Raw genomic sequence first — 18,049 nt, 5'->3', positions numbered from 1 at the left:
AAAAGAATGACTCAGGCATGGGACTCTCCCTCACATCCTCTGCAATGAAGGCTGATGCAAAGGATTCATTAAGCATCTTTGCAATGGCCTTGCCTACCTTGAGCGCTCTTTTAGCACCTCAGTCATTGAGCGTTTCCACTAAGTGTTTGGAGGCTTCCTGCTTCTGCTGTACATCAAAATATTTTGATGTTAGTTTTTGTCTTTTGCTAGTTTCTCTTCAAATTCTTCTTTTGGCTTGCCTAAATATATTTTTACACTTGACTTGCCAGAGTTTATGCTCCTTTCTGTTTTCCTCAGCAGAATGTGACGTCCAATTTAAGGATATTCTTTTGCCTTTAACTGCCTCTTTTACTCTGTTGTTTAGCCATGGTGGCATTTATTTGGGCCGGTCACTATTTGTTTTTATGTGCTATATACATTTAGTTTGAGCTTCCACTATGGTGTCTTTAAATAAGTTCCATGCCGCTTGCGGCATTTCTCCCTTGTGACTGTTCTTTTTAATTTCCATTTTCCTAGTGCACTCATTTTTGTGTAACTTTTTGAAGTTAAATGCTACTGTGATGGCCCAGCATGTGGAATTGGAAGCATTTCAGAGGATTCTACCAGGGAGGCCCTGGACTTTAATCTCTTACCTAGCAGCCTAAGTTTGGCTTCCTGGATCTCTGTCCTACCTTTCCCTATGTCAAGAGTGACTACAAGTACCACTACCCCTGGCTCCTCCCCAGCACTGCACGCACGTTTCTATCTAGATGTCTTGAAAGATGCACTACTGTCACACACGGCAGGCAGTTCAGCATGCAGTCTCCCAGTCATCAGAACCCCGCTATCTACATTTCTGACAATTGAATCCCCCATTACTATTACCTGTCTCTTCCTGGTAACTGGAGTTCCCTCCTTTGGGGAGGGGTATTCTCAGTGAAACAACAACTGGAAGAAGGGTCCCATCTCTGGGATCTTTCCTTCCACTCCAGCTTGATGTTCTCCTTTCCTGAGAGTTTCATCCTCCTGAACAGCACAGAGGCTGTCAGATGGGGGGTTGGAGTGCTCTACTGTGTCCATGAAATTCTCATCTATGTACTCTCTGTCTGCCTTAGCTCCTCCAGTTCAGCCTCTGTGGTCTCCAGACCCTGTATTTGGTTTGTGAGGGTCGTGAGTTGCTTGCACTGAATGCACACAAATGCCAGCTGCTTACAATCAGATAATCATACATGCTGCTTTCAGTGCAATAAACTGGATAATCTCCACTCCGCTTCTGGACTTCTGCCAGCATTCTTTTTACTTTTGCAGGTTTTTTTTAATTTTGGGGGGGGGGGGGGTTGTTATTGGCCTAAGATTAGAGTGTGTTTGTTAGATATATCTGCTTCTCGCCCTGCTTCTCTAGAAATACTCACTTTTTTCTAGGAAGTTATTTATCTGATAACAGGGGATTATGACAGTGCCTCGTCAACCATAACAGCATTAGTGTTATTACCACAATAATACAATCAGTAACGCTTATCTTTCTTCTGTGCACATGGGGAAAAGCCAGGTAATCAAATAATCATTACTCCAGGCACCTGCATTGTCCTTGTTTACTTGTTCTGAGGTGTGTGTATCATGGCAACAAGCTGATCTCTCTTGCTGTAAAGTGGATTAGTGAGCAATCCATGCTCCAGGAACAGACAAAGTGGGAGCTGGAGTACTTGCATAGCAAACTGCTGTAGATCCCAGCAACCCAGCCTACCACGCTAAGAAAACTTCCTGCTGGGACTAACACTATCCTCCGTGAAATATGGGGGCTCTCGAGTCCATGTGTTCTTATTTCATTTAATTTTTTTTATTTAAAAAAAATTCCTGGACAAAATAGAGGGAGTAAAACGACAGGAGGGACCAAAGGCCTCACAAATTTGCTCTCTTTTGTGTATAATAAAGAGCTCCAGAATTCAGCAGAATGCTCCTTCCCACCTTTCACATGCACTCAGACCATGGTGATGTGTGTGGTACCAGAGCTCAAAGAAATGCGATCATTCCCTCCTCAAACACCTACAGTGGCTTCTTATTCATTTCAGGTGTGGTCTCTACTGATCTGCTCTGGGTTTGAACCAGCAACCTGGAAATAAGTCCGTGTCCGATTGCAATGCACTTGAGCCATCCAGTTCCCCTTGTATTTGCCTCTTATTTTGTCGCTTCATCTGTAGTTATTTAACATTGTGAAGCATTTGGTACGCAGTTTCTGTGAAACACATCCTACACAGGAAAAAGGGTATTCTGTTTGACTTTCCTGAAATTCTTGCTGCTTGGGAGGCATAATGGTGCTAAACAGCAAATCTGCTGGACTCTACACACCTGGTTCCAATTCAGCAAAGGCAGAGCAGATAGAGTCATCGTGGAGCTCAGCTAGCTGCTCTTGGACAGGAACCTGTTTCTTTTCAATCTGGCATAGCATTAGCCAGCATTTAAACATTAGGGTGAAGAGCGATATAAATACCTAGCACAAAGCTAGAGGGTGAAATCCTAGCCCCATTGACATCAAAAAGAGTTTGCCATTGACTTCGTTGGGCAGGATTTCACCTAAACTAGGGTGCACCTAGATACCACCCTAGTAAGCTGATTAGAAATAGCTAAAGTAGATTTGATATAGGGACTGCATAGTTTGGACTGAAAAACTAAGACACATGAACCGAGGAGCAGAAGTCTCCTGGACACTGAGCCCTGCTGATTTCATTTGCCAAACTGCAGTTGGTTTAGTGTTTGTTGCTTTTTAGTTGCACCCGTTGTTGTTTTCCAGAGTTTAAAGAAGTTTTAACTGTAACAAACCACAGGCACTGTAGCTCATCTCCTGCTGGCTGCGGGAGTGTCGGGATAAGATTCTTCAAATGAGGCACTCATCCTGGGCAATATAAATCAGTTGGAGCTGTAAAATTAGGATCTTAAGAGAAATCCTCTCCATGATGATGAGGGAAATAGCTTCCCACCCTGCATGGATCTCTTTACCAGGAACAAATACTGTACCATTTATTTTCTATGCTTATTTATTCTTCTGCTCATCGTTGTCATAGTGCCAAGATTCCTTGGAGCTGTGAGATCCATTGTGGCAGGTGCCACCTAGAGCTGGTGCTCTGGTTCTAGTTTCAGGGCACTGGGTCATGCAGGCATGGATCTACTGAGACCTTGCTTTAATAATCGATTTTCACTATTGAGAGGAAAATAAAAAGCATTGTGAGGAGTGATGTGGTTCCCAGGCATGAGATTATCTTGTCACAGTTAGTGTTGGTTCAGATCTTCTTGATATTTTGAAAGAGTGGTTCCTCTGCAAAAGGCTCTGTGGTGGTCTCTTTCTAGCAGCACCTTACAGACCAGACAACTAGAAAAGGGGCTAAACTGGCTCTTTTCAAATTTATTTTGCTCACTGATAACAAATCCTTCTCAGATGTTTTTGGATTCTTAGACTAAAAGGTGGTTCTTGCCACGCAGAAAGTGGATCTATCCTTGATTACCACATTCATTTGGTTTAAATCTTTCAAGAGGTTCAAGTCAAGAGACCGCTTTAGGTCATGAATTTATACATGCAGAGACTGCAGTGTGATGAGTAATGGTCCTTTGGGACCATTAGTGCCCACCTTTGGAGGTAATTCACATTATAGATCTACAACTATATGATATGATTGGTCGTCACTCTTCAAATAAGAATGAAGGTGCATGGTCACAACTTTGTGGGGGCCAGGGATTGACTTGCGTTGACAGAGCTGTTCAGGGAACTGTTGTATCCTAAAACAGGGAAGACAGAGGAGGAGCACTTGGCCTCTGAGGGTCTGTATAGAGTGCAGTCACTGGTGTTTAATCTGTGTCGGAGTAGCGAAGCTGCAGCAGTGCAGGCTAGTGCCACCAGTAATTGCCCAGGGTTCTAGGTGCTCTTGTACAGCCCAGTCTAGAACACCTGCCTCCAGGGCATAACTATTCAGGGAACTGAGCTAACTAGATTACAGCTAACTCAGGAATGTCTATTTGAGCAACGATTGCAACCTAGACATACCTTGAGAGGCGCCAGTCACTTGTGGTTTAGTCCTTTGGCTTGCTCTCTCTTTCTCGAAGCATCTTACAGACCAGATGATAAAGTAAGGTGTTACACTGTACTTTTCTAATTTACCTGGCTCACAACAAACGCTGTAGAAATAGCACAACATAAAAGGAAAATACAGTAACTGACAAGAAATCTACAATGCCCACCAGCTTTGACATGTTGCTCCCTTTGGAAAACTGCATTCCACCTCCACCTCCCGGATTGTATTTTCTCCTTTTGTTTATTTTTATCCTCCTCACATTCACCATGTCTGTAGCCCTTGGTTGAATTGGTAACTGTGAGGATCTTGGGGCAGGGACTTCACCTTTGTATTTGCCTGTAAAGCAGCATCCACATCTCTAAACAAAGCAACATAAATAGATGGCGTATTGAAGATGTAATGGATGATGCATTTCAGCCTGGACCAGTAATAAGTGACCACAATAAAATGGCAGCAGCGGCAGCCACTAACACCAAAGATGAATTTTCCCCTTTCTTTTTCCTTAAGAGTGAGTTCCTGCAAGCCACCCTTCACTCAGAATTATCTGAAGTTCCAGAGCACTCTTCCTTTCCTGCAAAACCATTCTGCAGGGATGGTGTCAAGTACAGCAGGGAAGAGTCTCCACCCTGCCCTCGCAGAGCTTGAATGTGGTGGAGGGAGGCTGCAGGGAGCCAGTTGCAGCTCTCTGATCCTCTGCCACTAGCCTTGGTATAAACTAAAGCTGCAGGAGGTGGCTGTGACTTACACCGCTGAACTATGGTCCCTGCGGAGAATTGGGCACAGCAGCGCTCTGCTCTGTCACTCCCCCACAGCATTCTTGTGGCGGCAGGAAAGCTATCACAGGAGGATTGTCTGCTGGCAAAGAGTCACAGAAGAAATTCTCCACTAACCACCTCCTGCTGCTTATGACTGCTCTCTAGTGCCTTAGCAGGTCACAGACTTTGGCCCAGTAACTCCAATTTTAAAAAGAAAAAGCATTCTGCTCACAGAATAATTGTCTAGTGAACTTAATTTCTCTTGGTGGACTATTTCAGCATAGTAGCGGTGGAGTATTCATTTTCCACCTCACTTCCCCAGTATATAAGAAGAATATAGCAAATAACTGAAAACTAAAAGATTGGGATTGTTCCAAGCGGCAGGGTTGGCTGATGTATGAAAATGTTGCCCATTCCTAGTAGGGAACAGAGGATCACTCAGCCATGCACCATGTTCTCCTTCAAAAATGTGTGCATTTTATAAAACATTTCATTTGCATTAGGGAATCGAGCTGAGGCTAAAAACTACAGGCTACTGAGAATCACTCTTGGTGATAGGAATGATTCATCCTGAATGTGATTTGGGGTTTACTAGTTCTGGCAGCCATACTGAGAATGAGAGAAAAGTTCTGCACCATAGGGGTGTTCCTGACAATATGCAGTGATTTATTAGCTCATTCATTTAGTTTTGGTTTGTAATTACATTTGGGATTGGGATTCTCTGCATTATTTTTAAAGGAAAAGTCATGTTATTAGCCTTACTTCTTCTGTCTGTGATTTTGTCATCTCACAAAGGGTTGAGCCTGGTTAGTACTTGGATAGGAGACCTCCAGGGGAAAGAAATATGATGCTGCAGGATGCTTTACTTCCTGTGATAAACTGTTCTGTATGTTCTTGAGTGCAGTTAGAAGCTGCTGGATTTCACCCCAGAGGCAAGTGGCTGCAATTTCATTGGTGGATACAATGGGGAGGGGGTGTGTATATGGGATTTTGGGGGATGGTAGTCCCTGTATAATACTAAGGGGTCATTTATTGTTATATTTTTCTAATCCAGTGCTCCTTTTCAGTGGAAAACCATTGGCACCAGCCATCTGAATTTTCCCAGTACTTTGAAATTGTTCTCTCCTATGGCTATCTTGTGAAACAAGACAACTTTGGATTCTAGCACGCTCTTTGGGGAGACAGTACTAACTGACAATGTACTTGGCACCTCTCTCCACTGCTAATGTTTTCCATTGTATATGCCCAAAGCCTAGGAAACCCGTGTCAAGTTTATTAGGTGTAAGTGCCGTGGTGTAGTTTGGATTATAAGGAAAGGGGGTATAAAGGTTTGACTCTAGTCTCATGAGGTTAGATTTGTTATTGGTATCGTTTAGCTCATAACATGAAACAGCAAAGTGAGACCCTGTTTCTCAAATACTTCACAGCTAGAAAAATCCATTAATATCCCAGTACATCCCCACAGTGAACATGTGGTTGAAGGTTTCCCCAGTTGCACATTCCTCAGGGAAGGGATTGTGAGAGAGGAAGGCGCTAAGTTAATGCTGCCAGCTTTGCTCAACCCCCTCTCCCCTCTTCTAGCTGTTGATTTCCCAGGGCTCTGCTGCCAACTCAGGCCTGGTGTTCTGCCCGTGGCTCTATATGTTCTTCTTGGAGCATGTGTCACTGTGGATCCCATTGGGACTGCTCATGTGCCTCATGCATGCGAGATTGGATTATTTTGAAAAGCCATTTCTGTCGGGACCACACATGCACCTGTGCCCCATCGTGCTCCCATGTGACAGCATAAAGGGCAGAGCATCTATAACCCTGCTGAGGTTCCCTCTTACTGCCTATGGCAGCGAGATGGAACCCAGCAAGTGTCCAACCTGCTCCTAGTTCGCTTCAAACTCATTTTTTTCCTAACATTTTGGTGAAGAAGCCTCCATCAGCCCCTTCATTATCAGGGTTTTTTTTTAAAAAATTGTCTGTTTCAAAAAAAAAATGAGCGGAAAAAAGATTCCTCCGGTATACCCCTCTTTACAGAGGGGCTAGTTTCCTTGTGCCTGTCACTATCAATCCCGGTTTAAACCCCACCTGATTAGTGATGGACTTATCCCCCTGTCGTAACTCTAAAGGGAAGGGTAACCACCTTTCTGTATACAGTGCTATAAAATCCCTCCTGGCCAGAGGCAAAACCCTTTCACCTGTAAAGGGTTAAGAAGCTGAGGTAACCTCGCTGGCACCTGACCCAAAATGACCAATGAGAGGACAAGATACTTTCAAATCTGGAGGGGCGGGGGACAAAGGGTTGGTCTGTCTGTGTGATGCTTTTGCCAGGAACAGATCAGGAATGCAGCCTTACAACTCCTCTTAAATTGGTAAATAATCTAGCTAGAAATGTGTTAGATTTCCTTTTGTTTAGTGGCTGATAAAATACGTTGTGCTGGATGGAATGTGTATTCCTGTTTTTGTGTCTTTTTGTAACTTAAGGTTCTGCCTAGAGGGATTCTCTATGTTTTGAATCTGATTACCCTGTAAGGTATTTACCATCCTGATTTTACAGAGGTGATCTTTTTACCTTTTCTTTAATTAAAATTCTTCTTTTAAGAACCTGATTGATTTTTCATTGTTCTTAAGATCCAAGGGTTTGAGTCTGTGTTCACCTGTACAAATTGGTGAGGATTCTTATCAAGCCTTCCCCAGGAAAGGGGGTGTAGGGCTTGGGGGGATATTTTGGTGGAAGACATCTCCACGTGGTCTCTTTCCCTGTTCTTTGTTTAAAACGCTTGGTGGTGGCAGCATACAGTTCAAGGACAAGGCAAAGTTTGTACCTTGGGGAAGTTTTTAATCTAAGCTGGTAAGAATAAGCTTAAGGGGTCTTTCATACAGGTCCCCACATCTGTACCCTAGAATTCAGAGTGGGGAAGGAACCTTGACACCCCCTCATTGACAGGCATAGTCAATGCCTGTTCTGTTTTGAGGGGAAGTCATATACCTAGGAAGTGTGCAGTGTGCAAACCATTCTTCTTGAGGATGCATAAGTTGAGGAATGTGCAGCTGATACTATTCCTGCTCAAACAATCGATGTGCACCACCTTGGACCCAGAAGAGATTGCCATCTCCAAAGAATGAAAAGAGCCATCTTCAGTGAATGCTTCCTCCAGCAGACCTCACACCACAGGGTCAAGCAGTGACAGAAAAGCAGGATAGAAAATGTTGCCAAAATTAGCACCGACTATCTTGGCACTGGGCCATTGACACAGGCTATTATTGTTGGAACTGACACTGGTGCCTCAATCCAAGGGCAAAACTGAAAGGGCCCAAGCAGAGTCCAGACACAACTCTAAACGTTGGGAGACACTGTGCTAGAAGGAGGAGTGTTGTCTCTTCTCCTCCAGAGACAGGGAATCTAAGCCCACTACCAAGATGAAAGCAACACTCAGAAAACCAGCACCGATAACACCACCGGCAAAGATTCTGGCATTGACCATCACACCAATTATGGGCCCTAGATATGTCATCCCCGAATTACCTAGATCCCCTCCGGGGTCATCTTTGACATGGGGCCGACACCCAGCACCAGTCTCAGAGTACAAACCCACAGAGACTCTGCATGTAGAAACCATTGAGCCTACATCCAAATGAGTGGATATGTGCTACCAAGTGCCCTAAAAATTTCAAGCACCTTTATTCTCACCCAAACCTGGGATCTTTAGTAGTTGCAGTCATGCAGGATAAGTCCAAATCTCTGCAACAATTTAGCAGACTTCCTGAGCAGGCAATCAGCGATGAGCCGTGAATGGTCCTTACACAGATCCATCATGGAAGAGGGTACTCCATCAGAAGAGATGATTGACTTATCTGCCACTAGGGACAATGCAAAATGTCAACTTTGGAGCCAGAGGAGGCTTGAGTCCAGAGGTGTTAGCAGATGTCTTCCTCCGACAGTGGGACAAAGGCTTGCTGTATGCCTTTCCACCAGTTCCCCCGATTCACTGGGTGATTTCCAAGATCAAAAGACACACAGCCACGATCATTCTGATGACTCCATACTAGCCAAGGCAGTTCTGATGACAGATGGCCATTCAGCCTCTGGTCCAGCTCCCAGACTGCCTGGGTCTAATCTCACAACAGGTGACTAAATACTCAATTGCAACAGCTGACAGCATGGCTGTTGGGTGGCTGAGCACCACGGACAGAGACTGCTCTTCACAGGTCCAGTAAATCCGGACAGAACGCAAACATCTACCAGACAAACATATTTTTCTAATTAGAAGTGATTTCTCAAAACGTCCAAAAAGGCCAGGACTGGGTCCAGGCCTCAATACCAAAAATGTTTGACTATTTAATGAATCTCAATCAGGCCTGTCTTTCACTCGGCTTTATTTAAGTCCACATTGCGGTGCTTTCAGCTTGTCACACAACTGTGCAGTTGTACTCAGTCTTCCCTCACCCCACTGTATCAAAGGGCTACTACATACTTACCCACCAGTCAGAGAGCCCCCCCCTGCCTGGGTCCTCAGTATAGTCCTCCTGAGACTCTCAGAGCCTGCATTTGAGTCTCTCACAGAATGTTCTTTTACATGAACTTACTCAGAAAAAGATCCTACTAGTCACTATCACTTTGGCCAGAAGAATGAGTGAGATTCAGACACTTATGGCTGAGCTTCCCTGTGCAAGGAACAAGGTGGTGCTAAGACTTCATGCAAAATTAACCCCCAGATTGGTCTCTGAATTTCATCTGAACCAATCAATCTACCTTCCTTCTTCCCAAAACCACATTTGGCACTGTGAAACTAGAAACTGCACACACTAGAGCTTGACCTCCTTCTCACCTTCTTGCTATGGACTGTGAACTTTGTACAACAGTGGGGTGGTAGGAAATGACCCAGGGAGGGCAGCCTTAAGGTGCTTCTGGGTTTCAGACCTTTGATAGCCCTCACAGGGCCCTGGGCCAGATCCCAGTGGAGTAGGAGGGCCTAGGCTCGCCTACCAACCCCCTGTCCCCGCAGTTCAAAGGGCCTAACCCCCTGACCACTGGCCAACACTCCCCAGTATTGCAAACCATCACAGTACATGCCTTATTGCAAAAGGAAGAGGAAGGATGTTTAGGCTACAGGCTGCTGTAACTGATGTTCCCAGAAGTGCTTTGAGATCCTTGGATGAAAGGTGTTATAGAAGAGCAAAGTATTAATGGCATTGGCATGGAAGCTTGTCTTTTTTGTTCATGGCTAAGAGGCACAGGACCACCTTTGCAACCATTGCAGTAACTGTGCCATAGTCTACTTTGAAGTCTGTCCAAGTGGGGTCTAAGGGTACTGTCTACACCGTCATTAAAAACCTGCAGCTGGCCCAGGCCAGCCGAATTGGGTTTCTTAGCCTGAGCCCCACAGACTCAGGTGTAGACATTCGGGTCAGGCTGCAGCCTGAACACGGATCCTCCCACCATGGTGGGTCCTACAGCTAGGACTCCAGTCAGAGTTTGAACATCTACAGCATGATTACACAGCTCCTTACCCCGAGTCAGTTGGCATGGGCCAGCCATGAGTGTCTAATTGCAGTTCAGACATGCTAAGATACTGGCCAACATCAGATGTTGTTGGAAATTGCTTTTCACCTGCTTCTTAGTTACCTTGCCTCATAAGAGAAGATTAGCTGGCAAGGTTGTTTGTGTCAAGTGTCTTCCAGATGAACTAGTCTAAGGCTGTATTGACTGTTTGTCAGCAGAAAGACTAGGTGCTTCTAGCAATGGCCTGTGCTGCTCCTGCTATGTAGAATGCTCTCCCTGACTTAATCAGTCAAGCCACTACCTATCCTTTAACTTTCTCCCTAAAACCCACATCTGCAGTGACATCTGTATGAAATCACCTAATCAATGCTGGCTAGTTTGAGATACATCTGGGAATAATTAGTACTTTTAGCTAAAATTTTAAAAGTTCCAAAGGAGGGGTGTGTTTGTGTATGTATATCTGTGTATCTCTGATTGTTTCTCTCTCCTCACCCTATACAGTGACTCAAAATGCTTTCTGGATTGAGAAATTGGCTCACTGTCAAGAACAGTTCTGGTGATCATGATTTTGCCCCTGCAGAAGCAGAGAAGAATCTCCTGTCCTCTCTCATGGTGGTATATGAACGTAGGGTACAGGTTGTTCTGATCCCGTGGTACGATGGCATTCTCTGTTAGCGTATTCAAAGACTATTGGTTCCATGAGCCTCCAGCGATGGATTGACATGGTTGGCCTTACTCTTCAATGTGTGCTCAAGTACTGCTCTCAGCCTGGAGTAGTTGACAGTTTGACCAGGATACAAGTGTAATCACTGTCCCCACAAGCCCTCCCCATGTCTACACTTAGGCTGAAACCAGAACTATTGTGTGCCTATTTGGATGAGCCCTGGGTTGGCACCATCTTGGAGATTCCCGTAATCAGAGGAATTGTTTACTTGGGTATCAACATTTGTCATGATGTTAGATTTTGGAAGCTCTGGTATCAGTTTGAGAATAGAGCTGTCAGTCTTCAGGGCTGTGGTTTGCTTGTTAACCTGAAGATTTCCACATTGGCCTTGTCCCCTGATTAACAGACTAGGTGGACACATTTGAAGGGGTATGTTTTTGGGATGGAGTCACTCCTACATATGGAGTAAGATGCACACATACTTAAGCAGCTGGATTTCTCTGAAAGTGTTCCAACACTATACCTCTCCTGAGCTTCCAGCTCTCTAGTGAGGCCCATTAGGAGCTGCCTTCATTCTGTATTTCTTTATCCAGGACAAAGATCAGATTAAACAAACTTCCCCCCCTTCTCTGAGCTCCTCCCATTTCCATAATGCCTGTCAGTGATAAGTTTCTCTACCCTTGCCTGGAGGGGAGAAGAGCTACCCATTAAGAACAAGAGAGAGCGTGAACACAGGGCTTTTCAGGGGGCTTCCAGAAGGAGTGAGGAAAGAGTGTAGAGCCCTGAAATGAGATTTTTGGAGAGTGGAGACACATGAAATGTGTGCAGACATGCCTTGGACTTGTTTAGTGCTATAGTTGATTTCCTCAGAACTGCCAGTACCAAATATATTCAAGTTTCTCTTTGTGTGTGTGAGCAGTGAACAGTTGGCCCTTTGTGTATCCTGAAAACCTAATCTGATACTCGGAATGTATAATCTTAGTTACAGCAGTGAAAGTTTCAATTTCACCCACGGCAAAGTGCAGGAGTGGGAGTTCTGGAAAGCTGTAATTGGGACAGTATTTTGGGGCATTAGTTCTTCCTTCCTTTCAGTAAAGAGCAGTTGTGTGGAAGAAATCTTTTTTAAAATGGTGGATGGCAGTTGTAAATTTCATCTTGTTTTAATATAAATTCACTGTGGAGTTCTAGTTATATGGTAAACCATATACCTGTAAAATAAGCAAAGCATTGGGGTTATTGAGACACACATTTATGTGCTTCTCAAAATATATTGGGATGACTTTAATATAGGTTTTTTGTCATACATCTGGATCCCATTAGCTGGTTAAAATTGGGTTATTTTAAGCTTATGACTGCACATACTTGAAGTGGGGGTATTGTATTTTTAGTTCAGCTTGACTGTACTTTCTTTCCAAATGAGTAAAGCGCAGCCTTTGCTTTCTAAACGTGTACTTTTCAAGGCAGAGAACCCCATGGCAATTCATGCAACTCCTTGAACAGGAACTCTGGAACTATTTTAATTTGTTTTTATATTGCATGTATCCCAAAGCAAAATAAAGTCAGAGACCAAATTCCAATAGAGTTCCTACTCCTGAGCTCCAACAAGAAGAGGTAAGTCCCTGGTCCATGTGGCCACATGGCTTATGTTGGCTTCTATTGCAGGGATGATTGGATAGGTGAAGGGCTGGTTTCATCAGCAGTTTCTGGGGCACGTTGTATTATATTTAGATTGTGCTGCATTTGGGTACTCTGTTACATTTTAAAAGCTGAAAGAATGTGTGCCATCATGTCTGAAGATTGTGAAAACGAATGTTAATTTCATACCAAAGAAGAGAATAAATCCGATTTACCATGGCAGTTGGAGCAGAAATTATTTGAGCACTCCTGTGGACAGAATGAATTGTGTGTGCTGAATTACCCGCTCCCTAGGTGGCAGTAATGTCTGTGTACATGGGGCACCAGTAGCCAAATTAACATTTCCACTGTCTTTGGAGCTCACTGAAGCAGTTATCCAGCTAAAGACAATCTTTGTAATTCCCTGTGGCATTATAAAATGTAATATTTTAAATTTATCAGAAACATAATTGAATTGCTCAAAATATTGTATTTCTAGTTGCTTACTGGTTAAGGCTACTATTTCTCCTGTTACCTCTAACACTTCAAACTGTGATCCTGTCTGATTCTTGTAAAAAGGATGTGGGAGTTGAGCTGAATCAGTACTTGTGTCAGAGATCTCCAAGAAAAACCCAGGGTGCTCTATGAAGTTGTGTTGGAAATTCATGCTTCTCTCTGAGCACAGAATTCACTGAACCATCAAGCTAGGGAGACACTGTGTTGCTAGATGTCCTCCCCTCCCCATGTCATGGACAACCCCAAATGCATTTAATTTCACAAGGATTTAGTGGTACTAAACCATTGTATTCTCTCCGTATTCCAGTTTATGAATATCCTGCCTCCCTAAACTCTCCCTGCAGTTGCAGTTAGGGATGATACTTTGCTTCCTGACCAGACGGTCTTGTAGTTTTGCTGTGCACTATTAAACAGCTGCTATGGTCTTCCCTAGAAATGGCTTCACTTCAGTGGTTGGCAAAGTGATTCCTACATGTGTGGTTTATACAATATGATCATCAAGTTTCTAAAGCTCATTAGGATCCATTTAGATAAAGCTGCTGTACAAATGCAAGAGTACTTTTGTGCTTTCTTCTTCAACAATGTCCCGTGCCTCTCCTACAGCCAGAGTAATGGCCTTATTAGTTAAGGTGGGTTCGGCCTTTCTTTGCTCAGTCATTCTGATGGATGCTTTCAGCTGTGGCCAGCAAAATGGCTAGGGCTGCTCCTGCTGACAGAAGCCAGGTATTGTACAAGCAGGAGCCTGACCATGATGGGTCAGGTTTTGGGAGGAAAAATGGTGTTTTTCCAAAGCTCTACTCATAATCCAAAAAATACCTACTCATGGTGCCAAAATATCAGCTCCTCTATCTCTCCCCGTGATTTGCTGTGGGCTCTCCCTTGGCTCCTCTACACCTGCCCACTGGATTACTCCTGGCTGTACTAGGAGAGTTCTCTTCCAGGTCCTTTCCTGGGTTGGCTGGAATACTTACATTCTTCATCTACAACTCAAAGCTTTTCCCTTCTCTATCCCTCTTGCCCACCTTTCTAGCTTTGTCAATGATCATCAGCCCTCACCTGTCGCACCACTTGCTTCCCAGTCCTGGACCCTCTTTCCGTGCTGTACCAACAAACTTCATGTTTGCTTCGCAACAGTACCTATTGTTCCAGTTCAGGATTTCGCTCCCAGCCCACTTCCCTGCCAAAGTTCCTCCTTCCTGACCCACTACACCACCTGCTAGTCAGTCCTGAGCCTCTCTTGAGCAGTCTATCAGTTGTGTCAAATTGTGTGATAAATTGCTGATATAAACAACTCTCCATTGAGCAGAATGAGGAGCCCACCATGGCCATGTTCCCTGTAATGAAGCTGAGCGTGGAGCCCTGGTTTTCAAAGATGAAAGGCTAATGGACTGACCCCCTGCCCTAGTGAGGCCCTGCTTGTTTATAAACAGTCCATCCCAAAACTAGGATCTTTCTGCTTACTTGGAAAAATGTTTATCCCATTCACTGCTGAATTCTGTTGTTCTTCTATTGTCTCTTGTCTTATACTGAGATTGCCAGCTCTGTGGGGCTAGGGACTGTCTTTTTGTTCTGTGTTTGTGCAGCACCTGGCACAGTAGTATTCTGGTCCATGACTGGGGCTCCTAGATGCTATCATAATACTACTTGTAGTAATAATAATAACTTCTGCAAGGGGTATGGGGACTAAACAGGAATAGCTGGAAGTATGAGTACATAAGCTAAATTATGACTTAACTTGCATCACAGAGACTCGATGGGATAAATCTCAGGACTGAAATATTGGTATAGAGGGTTATAGCTTGTTCAGGAAGGACAGGCAGGGAAGAAGGGGAGAAGGTGTTGCATAATACATTAAGAATATATACACTTGTCCTGAGGTCCAGAAGGTGGTGAGAGGCAGATCAGACATTTTCGGGTAAAGATAAAAGGGAAAAACAATAGGGATGACATCATGGTATGGGTCTACTATAGGCCAGCAAATCAGGAGGAGGATGTGGATGAGGCATTTCTGGAACAAATAACAGAAATATCCGAAACAAGACCTCGTGGAAATGTGGGACTATAGCTACTCAGACATATGTTGAGAAAGTAATACAGCAAAACAGAAAATGTCCAGTAAGCTCTTGGAATGTGCTGGGGACAACTTTTTGTTTCAGAAAGTAGAAGGGGTAACCAGGGGGACAGCCATTTTAGACTTGATTCCAACCAACATGGAGGAATTGGTTACAAGTCTGGAGATTGAAGGCAATTTGGGTGAAAGTGGTCATGAAATGACAGATTTCATGATTCTAAGGAAAGAAAGGAGTGAGAGCAGCAGAATAAGGACCAGTAGACTTCAAAAAAAAAAAACAAAAAAACCCAGACTTTAACAACTGAGAATTCTGGTAGGAAAGATCCCATGGGAAGAAAAGCAAAAGAGAAAACGGAGTTCCGGAGAGCTGGCATTTTCTCAGAGACAGTATTAAAAGCACAACAACAAACTATGCTGATGTGAAGGAGAAACAGAATAGTAAGAGACCAAGATGGCTCCATCAGGAACTCTTTAATGACCTGAAAATCAAGAAGGAATCCTACAAAAAGTGGAAACATGGACAAATTGCTAAGGATGAATACAAAAGAATAGCACGAGCATGTAGGGACAAAATCAGAAAGGCTAAGGCACAAAATGAGTTACACCTAGAAAGGGATGTAAAAGGCATAAGAAGAGGTTCAAAAATACATTAGGAGCAAGATAATGGCAAAGGAAAGTGTAGGTCCTCTACTTAGTAGTGAAGGAGAGCTAATACCAAGAAGGCTGAGATGTTAAATGCTTATTTTGCTTCAGTCTTCACTAAAAAAGGATAATGGTGGCCAGAGGCTTAACCCAATTAATATTAACAACAAGAGGAAAGGGGGAACACAAGCTGAAATAGGTTAAGAACAGGTTAAAGAATATTTTGGTAAGTTAGATATATTCAAGTCAGCAGGAGCTAATGAAATTCACCTTAGGGTACTTAAGGAACTAGATGAAGAAATCGCTGAACTGTTAGCAAATATCTGAAAACTCATGGAGGATGGGTGATGTCGCAAATGACTGGAGAAGGGCAAATATAGGACCTATCTTTAAAAGGGGGAACAAAGAGGACTTGTGGAATTATAGCCAGTCAGCCTGACTTTAATACCTGGAAAGATACTGAAACAAATTATTAAACCATCAGTTTGTAAGCACCCAGAAGCTAACAGGGTAATAAGTAACAGCCAACATGGATTTCTCAACAACAAATCATGCCAAACTGACCTAATTTCCCTCTTTGACAAGATTATTGGTCTAGTGGATGGGGGGAAACTGTAGACGTGATATATCTCAATTTTAATAAGGTTTTTGACACAGTCCCACATGACATTCTCCTAGGCAAACTAGTGTAATGTGGGTCTAGATTAAGTTACTGTAAGGTGCATGCAGAACTAGTTGAAAAACTGTACTAAAAGTTGCGATTCTCCAACAAAAAAACTTCAAAAACAGACTTCAGTGAGAAACTGCAGAATTGGAATTAATTTGCAAACTGGACACCATTAACTTAGGCTTGAATAGAGACTGGGATTTGATGGGTCATGCCACACAGTAAAACTATTTCCTCTTGCTAATTTTTTTCCCCCTACTGTTGCTCACACCTTCTTGTCAACTGTTTGAAATGGGCCATCCTGATGATCACTACAAACTTTTTTTTTTCTCCTGCTGATAACAGCCCACCTTAATTAATTGGTCTCATTACAGTTGTATGGCAACACCCATTTTTTCATGTTCTCTGTGTATATATATCTTCCTACTGTATTTTCTACTGCATGCATCTGATAAAGTGGGTTTTAGCCCATGAAGGCTTATGCCCAAATAAATTTGTTAGTCTCTAAGGTGCCACAATCCTCGGGTTTTTTTTTGTACTAAAAGAATAGTTCTTTGAGTGCTTATTCATATCCGTTCCAATCAAGTGTTTGCATACCACATGCACAGTCATCGGAAAGTTTTCCCTTAGCAGTTCCCATCGGGTCAGCTGTGGAGCCCCCGGCGTTGCATCTTCATGGCGCTCAATATATGACCCTGCTGGTCCCACCTCAGTTCCTTCTTAATGCCAGCAACAGTCGTTGGAACTGCGGTCGCTTGCTTAGCAAGTGCTTTCTTTAGCGTGCTTTCATATGGTTAGCTTAGTCTAATTTAGTTGTAGTTAGTCTTAGTTGTTAGTGTATATATTGTATATAGTGAGATTTGGGAGTGGGGTTTCCCCAATAACAACCCCTGCCCCTTGGGCTCCAGGGCATGCAGCAAGCCCAAGGCTTTACACCCTGTGGAACCTGCAGCAAGCCTATGCCAACAAGCGACCCCCACGACTCGTGTCTGGGGGAGGCGCACCAGACAGAAAGGTGCAAGATCTGCAGGGCTTTCCGCCCCCAAACTAAAAAGGAGTGAGATTTCCAGCTGAAGCAGTTGCTCATGGAATCCGCCCTTCATCCCCAGTCTGCTGCAGACCGCCAGGACCCCACACCAAGCATGTCCTTACAGAGTGCCCCGGCATCGGTATGTGACACGGTGCCGAGGAAGGATTGTAGTCTAAGACACCCTCGGCACCGGAGCCCTCCGGCACCACAGGATGCACAGACAGCCCAGCACCACTCGCATTCACCGGTGCTGTACAAGCAGCATAGAAAAGTCAACAGGGGGCACTCCCCGGTGCAGAAAACAGCCGGACCTGCAGGCGTGGTACCAGGGCATCCCATGAAGGAACCCTCAGCATCTAGGGGTTCTCCAGCATCAGATGCACCGCCGAGGGAGCAGCAGCAATTCCCAGCTCCGAGAGAGGACCAGCACTGGGCCCTCGGCACCGGTCCCCGATGCTGGACACTTGTCACCTGTCCCTGATGCCGGATTCCCGGTTTCAGTCCCCGGCCCGGGCATCTTGATACCTGTCCCCTGCATCATCAACTCGGCACAAGTCCC

At 44.2% G+C, this 18,049-nt stretch overlaps 1 protein-coding gene across 18 annotated transcripts in view; it reads left to right on the top strand.

Moving 5' to 3' along the window:
• Positions 1-18,049, top strand: part of ASXL2 (ASXL transcriptional regulator 2) — a 247,324-nt gene that overhangs the window by 167,622 nt on the left and 61,653 nt on the right. The window contains exon 1 of one of the 18 annotated variants that reach the window (XM_073335487.2): positions 10,842-12,561. The exons of the other annotated variants lie outside the window; for them this stretch is intronic. The gene's annotated coding sequence lies outside the window, so the exon portion shown is untranslated. Of the gene's footprint in view, positions 1-10,841; positions 12,562-18,049 lie in introns of those variants that run through there. 18 annotated transcript variants of the gene reach the window in all.

The sequence above is a fragment of the Lepidochelys kempii genome, chromosome 3, assembly GCF_965140285.1.
Source record: "Lepidochelys kempii isolate rLepKem1 chromosome 3, rLepKem1.hap1, whole genome shotgun sequence".
NCBI classification, from domain to species: Eukaryota; Metazoa; Chordata; order Testudines; family Cheloniidae; genus Lepidochelys; species Lepidochelys kempii.
Note: the sequence above shows the minus strand (reverse complement) of the source record. Positions and strands in the feature narration are given on the sequence as shown.